Below are 23,296 nucleotides of genomic sequence, written 5' to 3'. Positions count from 1 at the left end.
TTTTATACTCCCAAACAATTATTATTTAGCTAAATACATTTTATTACATTTTACTTGAACATTTTTACAAATATCTTAAATTTCCACGTACCTACAAACTAACATGTCATTAGAAATTAAATCTTCTGTTTCCGTACTATTACTTTCAATTTGTTCAGTTTTTTTAACATCTGCATTCGTCGATTGTTTTCTAAAAAATTAAATATAATAGTGTTATTTCTATATTTTAAAATGGAGTAAACAAACTTAACTAAAAAATCAAAATTGTTGACTTACATTTTTAACTGTACATTTTTCATACGTTGGCGTAAAGCTTTCTTCCCAATAGGTTTATTTTTTGCTCGTACCTTTTTTGGTGACATATTGTATTAGATATTTACAATAGTAAATGTAAAAAAGTACAAAAAAAAATTTCACATATGAAAATATAAAAACACTCAAAATTAATAAATTACTCAAGATCACTATAATAATAAGTAATAACCCATGTGTTAATATCGAGTATTTATTACGTAGGACTGTCTTAGGTAATAGGTAAAATGTTCATTTGACACATCCATCTACCAACTGACATTATATTATCAACTTATTCATTTGTAAACCTTTTATTCATTATTCCAGACTAATGTGTTTTTCTATATTTATATTATAGAAATTAATTTTAAATCATACGCCGTCAAGGCATCAATAATCATAATTTTATAAATAATATGATCGCTTGTAGACAACCAGACAACCGTGGTCATTCACCCAGACCCCATTGTGTAAGTCGATAACGTTGTTAGTACTTGTCTTAGTACTTGGTATATTTAATTTTAAAAATCATATAATAACTATTATTATTGTTATTTTTATATATTATATGAAATCGCGTATTCGCGTCGCCGTCATTCCGAGAACATATTATTAAGTTGGGCAGTGGCGTGCGCGTCCGAGTGGGAGAAATCATATTCGCTTACGCAACAACCGTTCGTAGGTGGCAGCACTTTACAGCCAAAAATATTTAATACAATTTAAATTTTTACATAAAAACTGTCTTGCGCGGAAAAGAACCGAGATGGGTACAGTTATAACTAAGAAACCAATTTTTTACCATCAATAGAGGAGAATTTTAACTGTGTCGTAGCGTTTTTATTTTTTCGATAAGACCAATATATCAAAAGTTATTTAAGTTTATAAAACGTAAAAATATCAGATTTTTTTAACCATAATAACTTTTTTCTTATTAATGATATCAAATAAATAAAAACGCTACGACACAGAAAATATTATCTTTTATATTGTATACAAATTTGGTGTCTCTACTCGGATTCCAGACTCAGTGGTTCTTATCCGCGCAAAACGGTTTTTAATACAAAATTTACGGAAGTGTAGCGTCCTCTTAATATAAATATTAAAAATAAACATAATATTACATTTATACTTAATTTTACCTATGTTATTAGGGATATACAATGATATAAAAACTTTTGAAATGGTCATTGGACTCATAGGTACTGATCATTTTCTAGAACATATCATGGGCTTATATTGATATTTTCATTTTGAATTGAGTATTTTAAAGTTTTAATATTGTACTTTGTTATAACTCATTTTAATTTAAAATTAAAATATCATTAAAGGTCCATGCAATGCCTTAGATAATACTATAATCTTTATATATATGGTGATAATTAATAATAGGTAACTTTACTCTAATATTAAAGCTGACAATACTAAATTGGTTCTATTGAATGCAAATTTAGTAACTTGTATATTTTAAAGACAGATAACACATGCGGGTGTAGTATTCCCTTTTAGCATTTTCAAACTTTTTGAATAGGTACTTTGTATAAATATATTAATAGATAGTGATAATATAAGACAAGTGGTTCTTTACCTATGCATTTAAGATTAATTATTATACCTGTGTTATTTAGACTATGTGTCCAATTTTACTTTTATCCATATTAATAACAGCAAACATAATATATATTACAGTATGAATAATATGAAAAAAACATCCAGTAATTATAGAACCAAACGAAGAAAAATTCAAAATGAAATTAAATTATTAGGTGATTGGTCTGATGATAATTTGGAAACAGAACCTGATATTTACTGTATGATAAACCCAATTTCTACTGAAATACCTCTTGATGATCAAAACTCTCGTCAAAACCTTAATTCACTTCATCAAATTAATGTAGAAAATGCTGACAGTTCATTAAATACTTTCCATACACAATTACATTTGTTATCACCTGAGTTGTCATGTGATGTAATCAATAATAACCCGATCGATTCGATAGATGTAAATAGCAACACACACATAAATAGTAATGAAGAAATAAGTATGGAAGAAAATATTAAGCTATCTTTAGGTCAATGGGCAGTTAATTGTAATGTTCCTCAAAATACTGGGAACAAACTACTGAAGATTTTAAAATTTGAAACACCTTTAACATTTTTACCAAAAGATTGCCGTACACTTTTGAAAAGTGGATCATCAAAAGTTGTAAATATTAGAGAAGTGAAACCAGGCAATTATCATCATTTTGGTCTTAAAAAAGGTATTTTAAAATATTCATTGATATTACCATTAAGCGATCACATTAAAATTGCTGTTGGAGTAGATGGATTGCCAATTAGCAAAAGTAGTTCTGGTCAATTATGGCCAATTTTAGCTTATATTATGCCTTACCGTAGCTTTGTATTTCCTATAGGAATATATTACGGATATCAAAAGCCTCAAGACAGTAATGATTTTCTTTATGATTTCATTGCTGAAGCCCTAGAATTAACTAGTAATGGTATTAATATTAACAACAAGATAAAAAAGGTAACTCTTGAAGTTATGTGCTGTGATGTACCAGCAAAAAGCTTTTTATTACGTGTAAAAGGACACGCAGGATTTTTTTCATGTACTAGATGTATACATGAAGGCGAATATATAAACAAGAGAGTTTGCTTTCCATATAATGCCATTGGCCATAAAAAAAGAACTCATGAGGATTATGTGTCAATGAATGATGAAGGGCACCATATTTCACCTATAATTTCATCTATCGTGTTAATACCAAATATAAATGTAACAGACTTATTTTCGCTTGACTACATGCACTTAGCTTGTTTGGGTGTCATGAAAAAATTAATCAATCTTTGGATGACCAATGGTCCGCCAAATGTACGTCTATCAAGTTTCAAAGTCAAACAATTATCTTCTTCCCTAAATAAAACTCATAACTGTATAACAAATGATTTTGTTCTCAAACCAAGAGGAATTGAGGAATATCCTAGATATAAGGCAACAGAACTTAGACAATTTCTTCTATACACAGGACCAGTAGTTTTTAAAGATATCTTATCTGATGAATGCTATCAACATTTTATGACACTAAATATAGCAATGAGAATTCTCTTGAGCACTGATCATTCTAGATATGTAGGTTATGCCGCCAAACTCTTGGATTATTTTGTGAAAACATTTGAAAAATGTATGGTTCCTACTTTGTATCGCATAATGTACATAGCTTACTAAATTTAGTTGATGATTATGTCAAATATGGACCTCTCGATAACTGTAGCTGTTTTCCTTTCGAGACTATATGAAGGTTTTAAAACGAATGATTCGAAACATGATAAACCATTACAGCAAATAATTAAACGCTATGATGAGATCTATATTAATGACAAAATAAAATTTGGAAATCATGGTAATAATACATTCACAGTTAAGAAACCAGATTGTTTTATATTGACAAGTGAAGGTGAAATCGTACAAATTATTGACATATTATCGAATTCATCAGTTATTGTTGGGAAATCGTTTAATAACAAAAGTGATATGTTTGAAAAACCAATAAAATCTTCCAAACTAGATATATATGTTGTTAACAATTTATCTGAAAACTCTAAGAAATGGCATGTATCAGATATTAAAAAAAAAATTATGATTTTTAATATGGATGGTAAATTGTTGGCTCTGCCAATATTGAAATGAGTATTTTTTTTTATGTTGTGTGGTGTATTGTATATTTATAATTATTTAATTTTTTTAAAACTAAGTATGTCTTGTAACTATTTTTTATTTTAATTATTCATACATATTTATCTTTGTTATTATATTTTTATGTTCATGTACAATGCTTATGTTTAAGTTTGTAAAAAAATTGTATTTTACTTTTATCTTAGAAATATGTGGATTGTAGTATGTTTTACTGGGGACAATACAGTAGCAGCTGTGCCTAAGTTTTGGTATCGTGATGGTTATTGTGCATGGCCAAATAAGTCTATCCAAAAATATATTGAGCGTCGTGTAAATCCAAATGAATTGGAATTTACATATTTTAAATCGAAGATTCTACACACAGATATAGGTAATGATTTATATTTTCATTATGTAATTATATATAATTTGTAAAATTAAGTTACTATATATATATATATATATTATGTTATAGATAGTAAGTATAACTACTATATTAACTAATAATCTTCAACTGTATGTTTTTTATAGCTAATCTTTTAGAAGCACGATCAATTGCTCAAGATAATTCTGGGATATCATCCAATGAAAATTTTGATGTAAACACAAGCTTAAAAGGAGTCGAAAACCTAGATCAATTTTTAAAAAAAATGAACCTGTTAGTATTCCAAGTCCTCCTGGCCATATTTCTGAAGGTAATATTAAACATTTATATTCATTAATTGTTATTATTATTGTTATTTTTATATGAACTTTATATGTCAGCTATTTCATACATGGGTTTCATTAAAAATAAAAATGGTAGGTACTCATAGTTATTTGTTTTATAATTTTATTAATTGTATAATTTCAAATTGTATACTTAAGTATTTATATGTATAATAATCATAGCTATTACCTAATACAGTATACATAATAGTTAAAATTAATAAGTTATTCAAGATTTATGAAAATATTATACAGATAATAGGTATTGATTATTTGTTCTACATATCTTAATTATTTCATAAAAGTTTTAAAATTGTACTCTACTCAATATAATAATATTTATTCATTACTTTCTCTTAACCTACCTATAACATATTTTACAGATTCCGAAGACTCTACATTATTTCATGTCAATGATGATGATTCTGATAAAGATAAATCGTACAATATGGTAAGAAATGAATCCAGTTCTGCAAGTTCTGATGAAGATAGCTGTTTATTTAACAATAACACATTAAAATCAAAACTAAACGTTGAAACTCCGCTATTCAAACAACCAAAAAAACATCCACTGAAGAAACTTTTGAAATATCTGGAACTGCCAATAAAAAATTGAAAATATTTCATCATAACATTTCCACTAATTCAATTGACCAATCATCAACACCTATAGTACCAATAAATAAAATATCTACATGCAAATCATCAATATTATCTCCTACTGAACTCGAGAGTGATAAAGGTAAATTAATTTTAACGTTTTTTCTGATATGTAACTACATAGATCATTATCAAAAATAATTGTAGGTATTGTATGAAGTGTTTATATTTCTAAACAAAATAAATAAATATTTGCAATATAAGAAATACCAGTTACAAAAAAAAAAAAAATATGAGTAACAAGCTATAAATAAAATGACTATGTGAGGTACATAATATATATATATATATAATTATACATTATTACCTATATAATTACATTAAAATGTTTATTGTACTTTAGCATTCAAAAATTTGTAACTAGAAGCCTAACCAATATCAAGTATGAAATTGAGTCCATTCAAAAAAGACAAGATTCTTTTCGTGAACTATTAGAAACCTACTTTGAAAAATTATCAAATCCATCTACCCATCACTCGTCAACTGAGATTCAGATGTATTTCACGAGATTATCTGCATTGAAAATGATAATGAGCTGGAAATAATGGAAGATAAGCTGACTACAGATAAATCTTATAAAAATCAAGTTGTGTGTACATTTATTTACAGTAACTGAATTGTAAATTATTTGTATTATAATAACTGGTATTGAACCAATGTTTCAGATTGTCTCATTAAATCGACTGGTTGGAGATTCTCTATCGGAAACAATTAGGAAAATCATGCAAAAGTTATTTTCTGATAAGTTTCTTTCTAAATACTCCTACATAGGATTTAAGGAAAACATCAGTTTTCCACTTTGCAATGTTGTAGTTTAATATTTGGTAAGTCATTTTTAAAATCCTTTTTTTACACTTTAATAATATAGTAAACAATAAGCTTTAATTATATCTTGTAATTATGTTGACAGAGTCTATAAACAAGATGAAAAAATTCCGGGATACCCCACTAAAAGAAATTAAAAAACCAATTGAACTTTGGTTAGCTCAAGCTCCATCTCGCATAAAAAAACAAGCTGCTAAAAATATTATTAGTTCCACTAGTGACAATCATCATTTATAAAATTAAGTTTAAAATGTTCAATTTTCATCTCTTTTAATGTTATTTTAAAATTAATAAAAAGTTTATTGGAAAAAATGTGTTTATAATTTATTTATTTATTTATTTAATATGCAGTATAATTTTGGAATCAATGAAAATCAATAAATAAGACTTAATTATAGTGATATGTTTAGGTGAATAATATTTAATCAAGATTTGTAAGGACCATTTACAATTAATATTGAAATGATCGTTATAAAGTAAAGGTGAAATAATTGGACATTGTTATTTGTATAGAACGTTTGTACAATATTCTTATGATAATATTGTAAAAATAAAAACATTATATATTGTTACAACATGTTGGTGAAATATTTTGACAATTTCTTAATAGAATGATGGTACAATATTGTTATGTTAATATTTTAGAAATAAAAACTCATTTATATTGTGGCAATATATGAGTAAAATATTTGTACAATATTGTTATGTTAATATTTTAGAAATAAATACTCAACTATATTGTGACAATATATGAGTGAAATATTCAAGCAATGTTTGATCTTCTGCCAAAAAGTGTACTAATAATATTGTGACAATATTTAAAAATTTTCTGACAACCATGTATCAATGTTCTGATAATAAAAACATTTGTCTAGAAATATTCATACAATATTCTGTAAATGTTTTTTTGCCATCTGGGAAAGCAGATATTTTGGAAGCAGTACTTACAGGGCTTAAGGGCAAAGCTTTTGACGCGATTAGGTACCGGGACATTAAAACATGGGAAGAGTTGAAAAGTCACCTCAGGACTATATTTAGTAAATCACTTTCGCTAAGTCACTTACGTTTGCAACTAAATTCTATGAAATTAAGTTCGGGGGAGTCAGTAAAAAGGTTCGCGCAGCGCGTAGAGAAAGCGTATCATGAATTAACGCAAGCGATGACAAGAGGTAAAAATCCGACGGAAGCTAAAATTCACACGCAATCCATACAAGAACACGCATTAAGTGTTTTTATAGCTGCTGTTCTGAGTTCTATCGAATTAATATTACTAGCGCGTAACGTCGACAGTTTCGAAGAGGCCGTACTATTAGCAATAGAACAAGAGGCACTTTTGTTTAAAACTCCGACGCAGACAAATAGATTTAAGGTTAATAAAAGTGATTTTCGTAATAATACACGCAGTAATTATAAAGGAAATTTAAAAAAACTCGGTGAGCGGGCTAATATCGATAAAAGTGCAATTAAATGTTTCCGATGCGAACGCATGGGTCATTATGCAAACGAGTGTAGGACGCCAGAGCAAAATAAATAAAAAAAAACGATATGTTCTTACCATACTTCATGTATAATTTACTATTTTAAATTATATTTGTAACTTAATATTCTAGCTTTGGGTTTACTACATGATGATTGCATGGGTTGTACAGATATTGGATATTGATAAGGATAAGTTAAATAGGTTGAGATGATGGTACAGACAGTTATCTCATGATAACCTCTTGAATTTGTGTTCTTACTCTTCATTTTTGTAATGGAGTCATGTTACCGAAATAAGGGTGAATCGATTTAAAAAAATACACGTTCTCGTTGTCTTTTACTGAATTCCGTGATGAGTCAATAAAAGCTTCAATTTTTGTTTTTTCGAGTTGCAGTAATTGTTGTTCGAAACTTATTTCATCCTCCTTTTTTTCATTTTTTTTTTTTGTCCACTTGTTTTTACATTCTTTGAGCTGTTTAACTCGGCAATTGGAGAATTATTTCTCGTCAATTGTGTTTGTGCGTCATTCTGAGGTACTAATGAATCCATACCTTCAAAACTATGTGTAATATCTTCCTCATCTTCTGGGCCTCTATTAGAATCTGATTTATGTTCGTATGAACGCCCTACGACATTATCATAGTCGTCATCATCATTAGAAAATGTACCCGACGTATTTCTAGGTGTCTCTATGTCTTTCAAAAATTGCATAGACATAAAATAAGACAATTTCCCGTGGTATTTTTCTAAGCCATATTTTGAGACGATCCTGATTTCGGTTTTTTTACTTTTTTTAGTTCTTTTTTAAACTGATCTCTTAAATTTCGCCACCTTTTTTTTTTCTTCATTGGCTACAAATAAACGAACAGTATTTAAGATTTTGAACGGAGTGATAAAGGTATTGATTTTACAACGAGGTGTTTTTTTATTTATTTATTTTTTTTGTGTGTGCTGTTATCGATATTTATAAAAAAAAACTTAACCAAAACGAATATTCCAAATGCCTACAAAATATAACATTAAAATAAGGGAAATATTTTGAAAATAAAATTATGTAAAAAAAATGCCAATCTAAATAACTAGTAAAATTTTCAAGTATCTACTATTTATACTTTTTGAATAATAACATGATTAATAACAAATATTTAACATCGTTTGGGGATCGTTATCGTTACGCAATTTCTTAAAAATTTAAAATTCAAACGTACTTAAAATTTTTCTTATAATGATGTCTAGAGTTTTCTACTTGAAGGAAAACTTAAGGAAAACTAACCTTAGATATAAACACAAAAAAAATTTATGATTTTTCAACTACAAAATTACTTGCAAATTTTTGCGATTTTGATATATATCATTAAAATTTGAACTATAAACGCTTATAAAAAAAAATTTAGATTATATATAATTTTAAATAGGTCTGTGAATTTAATGCTCTAAAATCTCTTAAAAAACTGCAATAAATATGCTTTTAAAATGCCAAAAATTATAGTATAAAATGTACTTAAAATGGTTTTTATATTTATAAAAGTTTTATTAGTGGATTTGTTGTTATATAATTCAAACTATGTACGTATAAAGCTACGTTTCACAATCATCAAAAAATGTACTTTCCTACAAATTCATAGCCCTTACTATAAATTCAAGTCCAACGATATTCCATTATTTATTTTATAGATATCTTGGCACAGGAATTGCGTTCACGTGCATGAACTTGGCCCACCTACATATTAGTATCAACCTAAAAATAGTACTAAACTTTTGCGAGAATTTGAGAGTATACTTTAAGAATTTGCGAGTCACTTTTACCCATTCCAATGTCGAGGTGGGCCAAATTCATGTACCCCACCCACTTCACCCGATTTCGACCTAATCGGAGCAAAAAGCTTCGTTTTGATTTGCGAGAATTTGCGAGGGCATTTGCCGAATTTGCGAGTGGCCCAAAGCTCAGTGACGAGCTTTCAAAGTTCTGAAGTTGACCCACTCACTTCACCCGATTTCGACCAAATCGGTGCAAAAAGCTTCGTTTTGATTTGCGAGATTTTTCGAGGGCATTTGCCCTCAGATACGAGCTGGTATAGGTTCTGGTTAATATGTCAGGTATGAGCTTTCAAGTTCTTAGAGTATTCATATTTAAAATCAAATTTTTATTTAAAAATCCTTTTTTTTATTTCGTTTAGCTATGTTATATTTTAAATTGTAGGAGAATTTTGAAATTGATAAAATAAACTCAGTTCTATTGGTTTGTATAATGTATATACAAATTTTGAATGTACCTATAAAATTACTTACTAATTAACTTTTTTAAATATTATTTCTAATTCAGTATCTGTATACCTAATTCCGTTATTGAATTCTTTTTAAAAGTATGTTTTTCAAGACTAGGTATTTTTAGGTTCGGTGGCGTAAGTATGGACTATGGAAAGATAACATTTTTGTACATGAGTAACAAGTACCCAAAAATAATTCTTTTTAAGTGTTAAGTAAGGTGTGCCAGTTGTCGTACCAGCAAAAAAAAAACTCATGGGGGACACCATGAACATGACACCCAAATACCCCCTGATTACGCACAGTCTAGGTTTCAATTGTTTTTAATATTTTGTAATGTTTAACTGTGAAACATTATATGACATAAATAAAAACCAGATTTTATTATTTGTTGGTAACATAGCAATAAGTAATTTTGTTCTTAATATTTTTCGATAATTGACATTGGAAACATTTATTTTGTTTACATTTACTTACATTGGCACAGACCACAATTATTATTATTCACGTACCAATATTAAAGATTGTGTTGAAATATTAAATAATAATGTGGGACTACAAACTATTTATATTTTATATCAGTGTTCACTAAATCTTAGGTATACCTAAATTTCGTATTAGGTGCTAATATTATTAAGGAATATTTCTTATAAAAAAAAAAAAAAAAACAATTTACGAGAATCACAATATTGTTATGATTACCTAGTGGCACCTAGTTGTCTTTCACTTAATTATACTGCCTAAAAACACAAAATAAATATATACATATTATATTATATTGTATTATGTACATTGAACCTATTACATATTATTGTCGTTTATATTATGTCTTAAAAACATGTCCGTGAAGTTAGCCCTTCAACATTGTTAAAATATTTTAAAAATTATTCTCAGAGTTAGCAAGTAGTTTGCAAGAATTTGCAAGGCTGTATTTAGAATTTGCAAGTGTGAATTATGGCTGTTATCGGAGGTAAAGATATTGCAGGGCCAACTTCACCCAGCCCTGCATTGTCAACCCAGAAACTCCAAACCTGTTTTAAAACATTTATCTTAGTTAGCAAGAGTTTGCAAGCCCAATTTGAGAATTTGCAAGTAAGTTCCTTGACCACGGCGAGCTTTCAAAGTTTTTGGTTTTAATCGTTTGCGGTTCTTATATTTTCTTAGTTTATACCGTTTGGTGATACTGTGATAAGATGATATAAATATAATGTTAATAATAATAATATATTATTTCTCATTAGTATATACATATTCTAGTATTAAACATTAAACTTATAAATTAATTAATATTCTTAATCTTAAGATTTTTTTAAAGAAGAACTGGTATCGAAAACCGAAGGGGGACATTTTGGAACCTGACAAGAATCGGAACCGATCATTTTTTAAGAACCAGCCCATCGCTTATTATATTTATTATATATTTTTTTTGTATTGCTTCCCTCAGAAACTACAATATATTTATAAAATATCCAAAGTAAGATGAGCTGCAAAGTTTCAAATTTACAAGTATAGGTTGTTAATAAATATTGACTGACATTTTTATTTACCTTACAACTTTTTATTAATATAAGTTAACTCTTTAAAATGTAAATTAGTATATTCCTTAATACTTAAATAATTAATATTTAAATTTTTTATGATAAATATCAGAACCATTGAATTAAAATATATTTCTATTTGTCATTTTTAGTATTAAATATTAATGTATCCATTTCAATAATTTGCAAATGTTTATCTAATTTATTTTCGTATTTTTTTTTTTATGTTTGTATAAATTCCTGACTCCACATCTGTATTTAACTATTGAAATAAAAAATACTTGAATATTTTAATAATTGGTTGTTGAGTCTCACGTTTTAGGTATGTGTAATATTATTTTCTAATTCACGAAAGCTCTCTTGTGGATACGCAATAATTTGTATCTATTCAGTTACCCTTGTTACAAGTTTTAATCATATAACATCAATACTTTATACATGGAATATCCGATGATAATATGATTAAAATTTTAATAGTTTAAAGATAAAATAAAAAAAAAAACTCAAAACAACTCAAAATTATAATATAATAGTTATATATAGAAAGGCTGCATGAACTAACAATATGTGGCGGCGAGCGAACGTATCTGAACGCGTCATAACAATTAACGCTGTTGTGTGCATTGTTGCAATGGCGATTTACTACACTGATATCTATTTATAACCAATAATTCCTTATCTTCTGTTATCCATTCTTATTTTACATATTTACGGAATATCATTCTGTTAACACTTTTCGAATGAAGACCATATAATATTTTGTATTTGAAGAATATAGTTATTTTAACTAGTAACTCGTATATATTTTATGAAATATAATGACTCCAAAGGTATGTATAATAATGTTAAGTATAATTATTAATTAGTATTAACTAATAATATTATAAGTTAGCCGACGGGTTAAATATAATGTACATTTTAATATTTAAAAATATTAATTTGAACTAAAATTATTTTGTTATTAGTTTCATTTTTACTTTTTTGTCGTATGGCTATCGTAAACATTATAACACCATTGATTAAATACACTGCTTATACTTGTTGTATTATATGTATGAATGATATGATGTATTATATGTATAAGAGATGTTAGTACGTAAGAAATAAGTTAAGAAAAACTATAGATAATAAGTAAAACAGTAAAATTCAATAAGTTAAGCAATATTTAATTATTCACACAAATAGGTTAAAATAACAATTGTGCAATTCGGTGCCAGTAAACTTTATATTACAGTTAGCATAGTAAGCAAGATATAATAATAAGAAATGTAAATAAATTTGTTTAATAATTTACTAATCGGGTTAAAATAACAATTACACAATAATCATAGTATCTATAATTGTAAATTTAACGTAGTAATAGAAAAATGTAGAACAATCGATAGTAATTCGATTGTAAGTGTAATATATAAGTGAGATGGCTAAGACAGCAAAGGGAGTCAGTGGTGGTGATCGTGTGACTCGATCACCACCGGACGTCGTGTTCAAACTTCAAATAAAGTATTTTGCGTTATTTTGTGTTTAACTTTATTTTGGTATACGTCCGAGTAATCGGCGTATACGACATACTATAATACATATACATTTTATAGGTACTGTATTGGTTTTTAATCAATGATTATAGTGTATACCTATTTGATTATCACAAATAATCGTAAGATTTACAATGTACCTACTCATAATATTATATTATAACTTCCTTAAAAATACAAATTGTATGTAAATATGTTATTTGTACTTTTTAATATGTTACAAAAATAGTTTTATGGTAATGATAGTAGCATGAAATAAATTGCATACCTACATATTATTTTATTGTAAAATATCAATTTGTTCTTATAATCTTGTATTTTTAAAAATAACTTAAATGTTAAGTTAATTATAATAATAAATTATATAGTTTATGATTTAGCATCTAAATATAGATACCTATATCTAGTTGAAACTAGATAAAAGACGAAATAGTGGCTAAGTGGATACCTCTAATTCTGTTGTACAGTAAAGTTGTAGTTGTCGAGATCACGTTATTAAACGTGTTAAATTAGAATTAAATGATACAAACTCATTATTGTATTCAAAAAATAAAATATATAGGCTGTCAGCCTATTTTATTACTACCGAATACTACGTAGGTATATTTTATGATATTGCTGTTAAAGTATTTATGTCCAACAACATTGCTTTTGAAAAATGAAATTATTTTTGTGTGTTCAAAATATAATAATAAGTATGATAAGTTTTAGGTATCCACGAATAATATTTTTTAATAACAACAAAATCAAATAAAATTAAAATTGTAATTCATCATTTAAATATTTAAATTTTTTCAAATTCGAACTTAGACAGGACCACAAATTACTCTCCATATTTTATTTTCAAACGTCCTTAGTCTCCTTTCTGTAGTACTAGTGGTTGTCCAGGCTTCGCATCCATAGGTTAACGTGGGCCTTATTATAGTCGTGTACAACCTTGTCTTTGTTTTCTCTGAGAAAAATTTGGATTTCAGAAACTTACTTAGTGCGAATGCTGCTCTTTCAGCCTTTGTTATTCTTATTCCAATCTCTCTCGACCAATCATTTTTGACTCTTAGCATGACAAATATACATACAATCTAAAGTATTCATGCTTAAATAAAACTTTTTAGTTAAATTCACATTTGATTTTCATATTGTCCAAGTCTTATACTAAAAAAAAAATATTTTTTACAGTGCAACAATATTGCTTAACAGGTATAATTTTAAATTTCAAGTGTCATTTATTATGATTTATCTTATACTCAGTGGTGTATTGGAGGGTATACGCGGGTATACGGCGTATACCCTACCTCTAGTTTACTGATTTAGCGTATACCCTGTAAAATTACTAGATATACCAGGTATACTCGCGTATACCCACGTATACCTTCAAAATTAATCAAACATAATGTGTAAAAAATATTATTAATTGCAAGGCGACGCCGGTGGCTCGTTTTTCCTTGTACAGAAATCATAGGAAGTATATTGTGCGCGCGATAAACCTGTTTTGCAGTGAGTACATCTCGATGATATCAAACGATAGTTCATATTATATTTATATTAATTATAATCACGGCTATGTAGGTATACAACACTATCATCAATGTTATGGTCACAGCTGATATTATTGTAATATATGATAATATATAATCACGGACTGTCTGTGTATAATATATGACTTGAGGGACTGCCGATTATAAGAATATTATTATTTATTATATTAAGAATATTATATTATTGTATCGAAAGCGGCTTCAAAAACAAAAGAGTTTTTCACATATGTCTATCAAAAATCAGTCAGAATTGGTAGAAAATAACTTGTTTATTATTGTATTATGTTTATATTGTAATAAAACTTGTTTATATTAGTAATCGTGTATTACTTAGCGAATAATATTATATTCTGTGGTATTTAGTATTTACCATAGAGTAAGAATATTTACTTTAACTGTGTAAATCACAATAACGTCCGTCTATAATTGTAATTTATAGTTTAGTTCAATAGTTTCAATAACTGGTTTGCTAATTATATTTTCTACCGTCTTCATATTTAAAATAGGTAAGTATTATCTCTTCTGTACATTATGGCAGACAAAAAAAGGTCCCAAAGCAACTTATTAGCATTTTTCAACAAAAAATCAAAAAATGAAAATGTAAGTATTAAGCCACATTTTTAAAACATTATTAAATAGCTGGAAAAATTATTAGAAAACTATTAAACTGTTGTAGGTAAGTACAGAGTTGATGGAAACAAACATTAGTGATGCTAATCTTGAAAAATTACAGTCACATCAGGATCAGGTTGTAACGAGACACACGTTACCAGCCATGTCTACCGCCCTCTCGTGGCGCGCGCACGTATGAAAACCTGAACAACCGTCACCAGCACAATATACAGAGCGCGTGCTACGGCGATCAATAATTAATCTCTCGGCCACCGATATCATCCTTTGCCAAGTTAATATTAAATTATGCTAATTAAGCTTGGCACACGACTAATTCCACAATATAAACACTGTCAATTCAAAAATCAGAACATCAGATCCCAAGTATTGAAAGAAAAAAGCAGAAAATACAGTACCACAGAAATCGTCATCTCCCCGTGACCGATCGACACAGAAGGAGATATAGGGGACCGCCTAGCTGGTCGTCAACAACACCTGTTCCCGTTGTACGCGACGGAGTTTAATACCGGACGGTTTTCACAGCCGTTATTCACGGATTAAACTCTCGAGCACATTACAACCTTCCCAATTTTCTTAACTTATATCGATACTGGACGGTCTAAACAGCCGTTATATACGGATCGCATATAAGCCTAAGAAATCGATTCCGAGCGGCGACGACGAATCGAAGTAATTTGATAATACATCGATTTGTGAACGCCAGCCAGCAGTCGCCCTCCCGTTGCCAGTAACACAGTGCGTTATCTTTATATTTTATTTCACAGTAATTTTCACAGATAGTTATTACACAGCAGATACAGCAGAACTAGCAGACACAGACGAATCTACACAGCACCTACGCCATCTACGTGAGTTCTATTTCCCTCAGCTATTTATGTATGTCCCATTTTTTTTTTTTGTTAATTCTTATTATATAACTGAGATAAGTACTTTTGGTACTTATATAATAAAATAAAGCATTGTAAAATCATTTTGTTTGTAAAACCCAATTAAATTGATTATAATAAATAAGATTTATGATACTGTAAAACATACGTCTTCACATTCATATACACTAGTATCGTAACAAGGTATTTAATTTCACATTAAAATACTTATATATTTTGTTAGATACTTTTGTGTTTTACAAATGTGTGTTTGGACTACCTATTTGGTAATAAATAATAATATAAATAATTTGTTTATACAGAGTAACATACCAATTCAAGCAGTTTGGTGACCAAACATTGGTTATTGAATCAATGTTTAATTTTGAAAAAGTTAAACGTTTATGAATTAATGTTTAATTTTGAAAAAATTAAAAATTGATTTATCATTATTATATGTTATGTGATTATAAATTTATAACATATTAACATTCCAAAACTAGTAAAGGTTGTATATTGTCGTATTGAATTTTTTAGCTAAATTGCTAAAGCTATAATTTCCACTTTAAAAATGCTAGGTGGAATCATGCATTATTATTTTTTTAACTCAATTATGTTATTCATATTTAAATAATGCTGGTTAAATGTGCTTTTATATAATTTTAAATACTTTTAAAATAAGGATTCTAGTTTATATATTTATTATTTTGTATAGGTTAAAGAACTTGTTGTAGATGGATCAAAGATTACTTTATCTACTGTTAAAGAAGTTGAAAATTCCAATGAATGTCAAGATAAATTGTGGCCGCCAGAGTGGTCTGCTGCACAATGGATGGAAAAAAAAGAGAAGTACAAAGGGCTTGAATGTGCTAATGGTAAAATAGGATGTAGTATATGTAAAGAAGTGAGTACATTAAAAACACCTCTAAAAATTGAAATATCAAAAGAATGGGTTCTGTGCCAAATTGATGGAGGAATGAGTGAAAACCAAAAAACTCGATTATCAATTTTAAGAAATAAACTTAAAAAACATTATTCTTCGACTGCACACGAGTCTGCATGCCTAATACTTAATGAAAAAAAATCGAATAACCTACCTAAGCTTTTAGAGGAAAATATAAATGATGTGAATAAATCAACATGTAATATTTTTCGTACCGCTTATTACTTAGCAAAGTATAACCGTCCGTTTGATGACCACTTTAAGCTTATAGAATTACAAATGCTTAATGGTGTTAAACTTGGATGTACACTTCATTCAAGGTACTCATCTACTAATATAATTCAGCATATTTCTAAAAAAATGAAAGAAAAATTAATTGAAAATATTATTGAAAATAATGCAAAATGCTCAATTTAATTGATGAATCAACTACAGTTAGTTCTTTGTGTGGGATGGTTATTTATTTAAAAGTCTCTATATCAAATACAGATCCAATTTTTATTTTTCTAGATTTGGTTGAGTTAAAAAACCAAACTGCTGAAAATATTGTTGAACAATTACTTGAATGTCTTCACAGTTCTGGACTCAATGAAAACTATTTAAAACAGCATTGGATTTCATTTGTTAGTGATGGTGCTAGTGTCTTATTAGGAAAAAAGAATGATGTTGCTAAGCGACTTAAAGATAAATATCCACTTATATTTAGTTGGCACTGCATGAATCATCGACTGGAACTAGCGGTAAATGATTCCCTTAAAGATATAGTGGCCACAAATCATTTTAAACAATTTTTAGATTCACTTTATGTTTTGTATAATGCCTTGCCTAAAAATCAAACTGAATTAAAGAATATCTGCAGTGAATTAGAAGTAGTATTTTTAACACGTTGATGGACACGCCATGCTATAGCATTCTATGTGTTTTGGTATTGCCGGTGCATGACTGCTATAGCATTTGTTATTGTAAATGTTGATTTAGGGTCAAAAATGAAACTTTATGTGATGTACAACTATACAACCTCTTTGGTGGTATACCATAATATCTTTATCACACGTGCGCTTATCGGGCAAACCCGCCAAATTCATAATACAACGTATTTTGTTATCAATTATCATTATGATTATTATCCACAAACGAAAAGCAACAAAATTTTAAAAACATTACTACTAAAACATTTTACTTTTTTATTTAAGATTTATATTTAAACGTATTTTATTAATATATTATTATAATGGATGAAGATAGCCGAATACTGGAAATGTTAGATGACGTGGAAAATGGTAAGTCGCTTAATATTTTTGGTATTAGGGATATATAAATTAAAACTAACCATAGGTATTATGTGGTTATTGTTATATTTTAGATAATTTTTCAACATCTGGCGAATCATATGCAGAAGATTCTCATCAAAGTGATGGTAATTCGTACATAACTGACAGTGATGCTGATCATTCTACAACACTGTCAAGCTCAAATATAAGTTATACTAGTCCGGATATTGCAGTTGCTGCAAATAACATAAATAATAATGATAATGAAATTGACAGTGATAGTGTGGTAAGTTCTGATTCTAACACTGATACAGAAGAGGATGAAAGTGATTGGGAAGATGAAAAATTTGGTAATATACAAGATTTTGAATTTGATGTTAGTACAGCTGGAACAAAATTTGAAATAAACAATGAGACTTCAGCTATTGATGTTTTTTTTAAATTTTGGGATGAGGAAGTATTCAACTTATTACTTACATGCACTAATAACTATGCAAAAAAAATTGGCACTTTAACTCGTCCTCATACAAAAGGTAGTAGAGCTAAAAATATTACAAAAATTACTCGAGAAGACTTAGAAAAATTTATTGGATTATGTTTACTCAAGAGTCAGTTGAAAATCCCAATATTACGAAAAGCATTTAGCAATAACCCAATGTATTACCATCCCATTTTTAATTATACTATGTCTGGTAGAAAATTTGAAAAAATTCTTAGATGTTTTAATAGCTCCGAAGGTATTTCTATAAATCCTTGTGATAGATTACATAAAGTTTCAACATTAGTTGACATACTAAAAAACAAATTTCAATCTAATTTCAGCCCTTATGAGGCTCTATCTTTGGATGAGTCCATGTTGCTTTGGAGAGGGCGACTATTATTCAGACAATATATAAAAAATAAAAAAAACAAATATGGAATTAAGTTTTTTGAGTTATGTACACCTGACGGTTATGTACTGAATACTGAAATTTATAAAGGAAAGACTGATCAGGTGTCAAATGGTTCAAAAATAAATGATCTAGTCATCAGATTGATGAAACCATATCTAAATAAGGGTCACCATTTATACATGGACAATTTTTATAACTCAGTGGATTTGTCAAATATTTTGTATAAGAAGAAAACACATACAACAGGCACATTAAGAAGTAATAGAAAGAAAAATCCAAAATCAATTACAACAAAAACTTTGAAATTGAAATTTGGTCAACATGTTTTTGCTAAAAAGGGCCCAATTTATGTCAGTCGCTGGAGGGATAAACGGGAAGTGCTATCAATTACAACTGGACACAAACCTGAGATGGTTTCAGTCAAAAATAAATATGGACAACAAAAAATGAAGCCCAAGCACATTGCTGAGTACAACTTAAACATGTCAGGGATTGATCGAAGCGACCAAATGATAAGTTACTATTCTTCACCAAGAAAAACTATTAGGTGGTATAAAAAAGTTATCTTCCACTTTCTGGATATTTCTGTATGGAATGCATACTATTTGTATAAAAAATCCCTGTCAACTAGCAACTACCGTTTTATTGATTTTCGTGAAGCCATAATTTAAAAACTAATATATTTACCAGAGAACATTATTCATGGAAACCAACTAATTAAAAATAAAAATATTCATAGAAATATGAATAATTTACCAAGACCAACATCGCCAATTTTAGGACACATGCAAGAAAAAATTCCACATCCTCCAGGTATAACAATATAAAAAATATTTTAATATAAAATGTTGTAAAATTATTGTTTTAGGTTGGAAAAGAAGTGGATATTTCCTGCGATGTAGACAGTGCACAAAGCAAAAAAAAGTTAAACAGACCTCATGGAGGTGCAAAATGTGTCCTGAGCAACCGCCATTATGTCCAGGAATTTGTTTTTCAATGTATCATAAACTTGAGTAATAATCATATAAATAAAACCAATTTAATATTTATGTTTTACTCACAATCCATATAATTGTATGGGTTTTGTTATGTGTTTATTACTAATTTTTACAAAGTTTGTATTGTTTTATTTTATTTTGTTATTTTAAGTTTTATGAAGAAGTATATATTTATGTTGTTCCTTATAATTTTCACTAAGTATGTGATAGAGTATAGGCTTATATTGTATTTTTTCTTATTATAAATTTTATGAAGAAGTATATAATACTTATATCTATTGTTCCTTATAATTTTCACTAAGCATGTGATATTGTATTTTTATTAATTTTATTGAAAGAACTTAGGTTTTTTTTTACAAGTTTTATAAAGTTTGTTTTTTTGTTTTATTTTATTTCGTTATCGTAAATTGTATGAAGACTGAAGAGAAATATAGACTTCTGTTGTATTCGATTTTGATTTTTACTAAGTACTTTATGTTCCATTGCATTTATAATTCAATTATTTTTAAAAACAGTGGAAGTATTTGCACGGTTTCATTAGGAAAAACGATACATGCTATAGCAGTCGTGCACTGTTAGGCAGTTGTGCAATACCATGCTATAGCAGTCATCTTATTTTTTTTCTAAAATACTCCATTATTATACACTGATTATAAAAATATAACTTTCATAAAAATCGGACGAAAACTTCAAGAAATACAGAGTGATGCTAAAAGGTCAGAAATGTGGTGCCATGCTATAGCAGTCATGTCCATCAACGTGTTAAAAATAGGCCGTGTTCTTAGTGTCTGTTGGGTTGCAAGTAGCTGGAGAGCAGTAAATGCCGTCTGGAAAATATTCCCAGCTCTTTGCAATCATTTTTTAATTGCATGAAATGATTTAAGTAGAGATTCTAAAACTAAAAGTAAATACTTAGGGCTCTACAATAAATTGGCAAGTCCTGAATTTTTAAAAGATCTAGCTATTATGTGTGATGTTCTTTATGAATTGGCTAATTTATCAACAGAACTTCAAAGTCACAGCATTACATTAATGGAAGCTGACCGTTGTATTAAGAGATGTATAAGAGTAATTAATTCTTTTAAAACACACGACGGTGAACATATGGCACAAGCAGTAATTGCCACAGATAAAATGGAATTTAAAAATATAAAACTCACATGTAACAAAAAATTAATATGTATCAATAAAAATCAATTTCTAACAAGTATAGAAAATAATTTAATGTCAAGACTTCTTGAAAATGAAAATAAAATGATTTTAGAAAACATTTTAGTTTTAGATAAATCAACATGGCCTGATGAAGTGGATATTCGATTTGGGGAGGATAAAATAAAATATTTATGTAATCGATTTTTATTGGACCATAATGAAGCGATTAATGGTATGAAGAAACTAATTGACGATCCAACTAACTCCCCCGAAAAAGTGATGCCAACATTTTATAATTTTCTTAAAACATTCCCATGTTCAACAGCTGAATGTGAGAGGGGGTTCAGTGCAATGAATAATATATGCACGGATATCCGTTCAAGGCTAACAATATGTAATATTTCAAATCTGATGTTTATTAATATTAATGGACCGCCAATAAATATTTGGAATCCAGATACGGATACCTATGTCAAAAGTTGGTTGGTCAAACATAGGTCTGCAGATGACACAAGGTCGAAAAACTGTAAACCCATGAGCAATGAAGACTTGCAAAAAAAAAGTCTATGGCAAATTCTATAATCAGTTCACATTTTTATATTTATGATGATTGATGTTATGTAATATATTATATTATATTCAGATATTCTTATTAAAAAATATTTTTATTGAATTACTAATTGTCTTATAGTTATAATTGTTAGAAAAAATGTACAAGACTAATTTTTTTTTACCACATACATGGCAAACAGAACGAAATAATGTAATAAAAAGTAAGTTCTAACTCCATCTTATCCTATTGTATGGCGTAAATATGTCTAAAAACCTTTTTTTTTGCAGGGGGGGAGAGGGTAGATAAAACAATTTAAATATAAAGACGCGGTGGTATACCCCATGACCCACCATAAGTTAATTTTAGATTTGATAAGAAATTTTTTTATTGAGAGAGAGGATTACGCTCACCGCCCCTCTCCCCTCAATATACGTCCATGTGCTAAGCGTATACCCTAGAAAAAAATTACGAATACATCACTGCAGTTATACTATTATCTTGTATCTTATTTTTCACAAGACACTATTATTGTAAACATTTGTACTGAATAATACCAACAACTTTGGATTCGATTTGCAGAATGCTCAAAACTTAAAATAAATTATATTTAATTAAATAATTATTGTTGTGGTATTTTTTTTTTTTTTTTTTGGTGTGTAATATGGTATTGAAAATAATTTTGTGGTGGATATCTGAAGTAAATATTGTTATTAAAAATTATTTAGGTGCAATCGAGCAGAAATTTACGATATTAATGATATTAATTTTATATAGATACCTAATACGATTATAAAAAAAGGGTGGTCAAGTAAGTAACGCTTTGCTGTACAGTAGGTGACTATTATTTATTTATGTGTTAAATTTGAATCCAATGATAGTTATCATTGTGTATGAGAAACGATTCTGAACCAATATTATTTGTCAGCCTAGGATGTACTCGTATTTTCCAGTGAGTAGTAAATAAAGTGGTTTATGTATTCATGATCTGAATACTCTTAAATTGAATCATGTACAGAAAATTTCAATTTAAACAACTGGTGTATGTTTCAAGTTTCTACGACTAGTAATTTTTAACTATAACAAAAATCTAAAATTATTTGATATGGATTTTGGATTTTGTAAAAATTTAAACATAAGATAAATTATTTTTTTAATTTCCAATTCTCAACTTCTAGGAAAAAACTTATGAAAAACTGGTAAAATTTTAAAGTAGGTATCTACGACTTATACTTTTGAATAAAAACAAATATTGAAATCATTTGAGGATAAATCGTTATCGTTACGCGATTTCATGAAAATTTAAAATTTAGACGCTTATAATATTTTTTCCTGTAACGACACTTCGAATTTTCTCTATAGCTATTTAAAGGAAAAACTTATGGAAAACAAAAATTTTTGAACCTTAGATATAAATACAAACATTTTTTATAAATTTTCAACTACAAAATTACTTGCAAATTTTCGTAATTTTGACATA

General features: G+C 28.1%; 1 pseudogene; it reads left to right on the top strand.

Moving 5' to 3' along the window:
- The first annotated feature begins 4,177 nt into the window (after positions 1-4,177).
- LOC126554972 (uncharacterized) lies at positions 4,178-6,397 on the top strand (annotated as a pseudogene).
- Positions 6,398-23,296: the final 16,899 nt, after the last annotated feature.

The sequence above is a fragment of the Aphis gossypii genome, unplaced genomic scaffold, assembly GCF_020184175.1.
Source record: "Aphis gossypii isolate Hap1 unplaced genomic scaffold, ASM2018417v2 Contig00668, whole genome shotgun sequence".
Lineage (NCBI taxonomy): Eukaryota > Metazoa > Arthropoda > Insecta > Hemiptera > Aphididae > Aphis > Aphis gossypii.
This window is presented reverse-complemented; position numbering and strand designations above follow the sequence as displayed.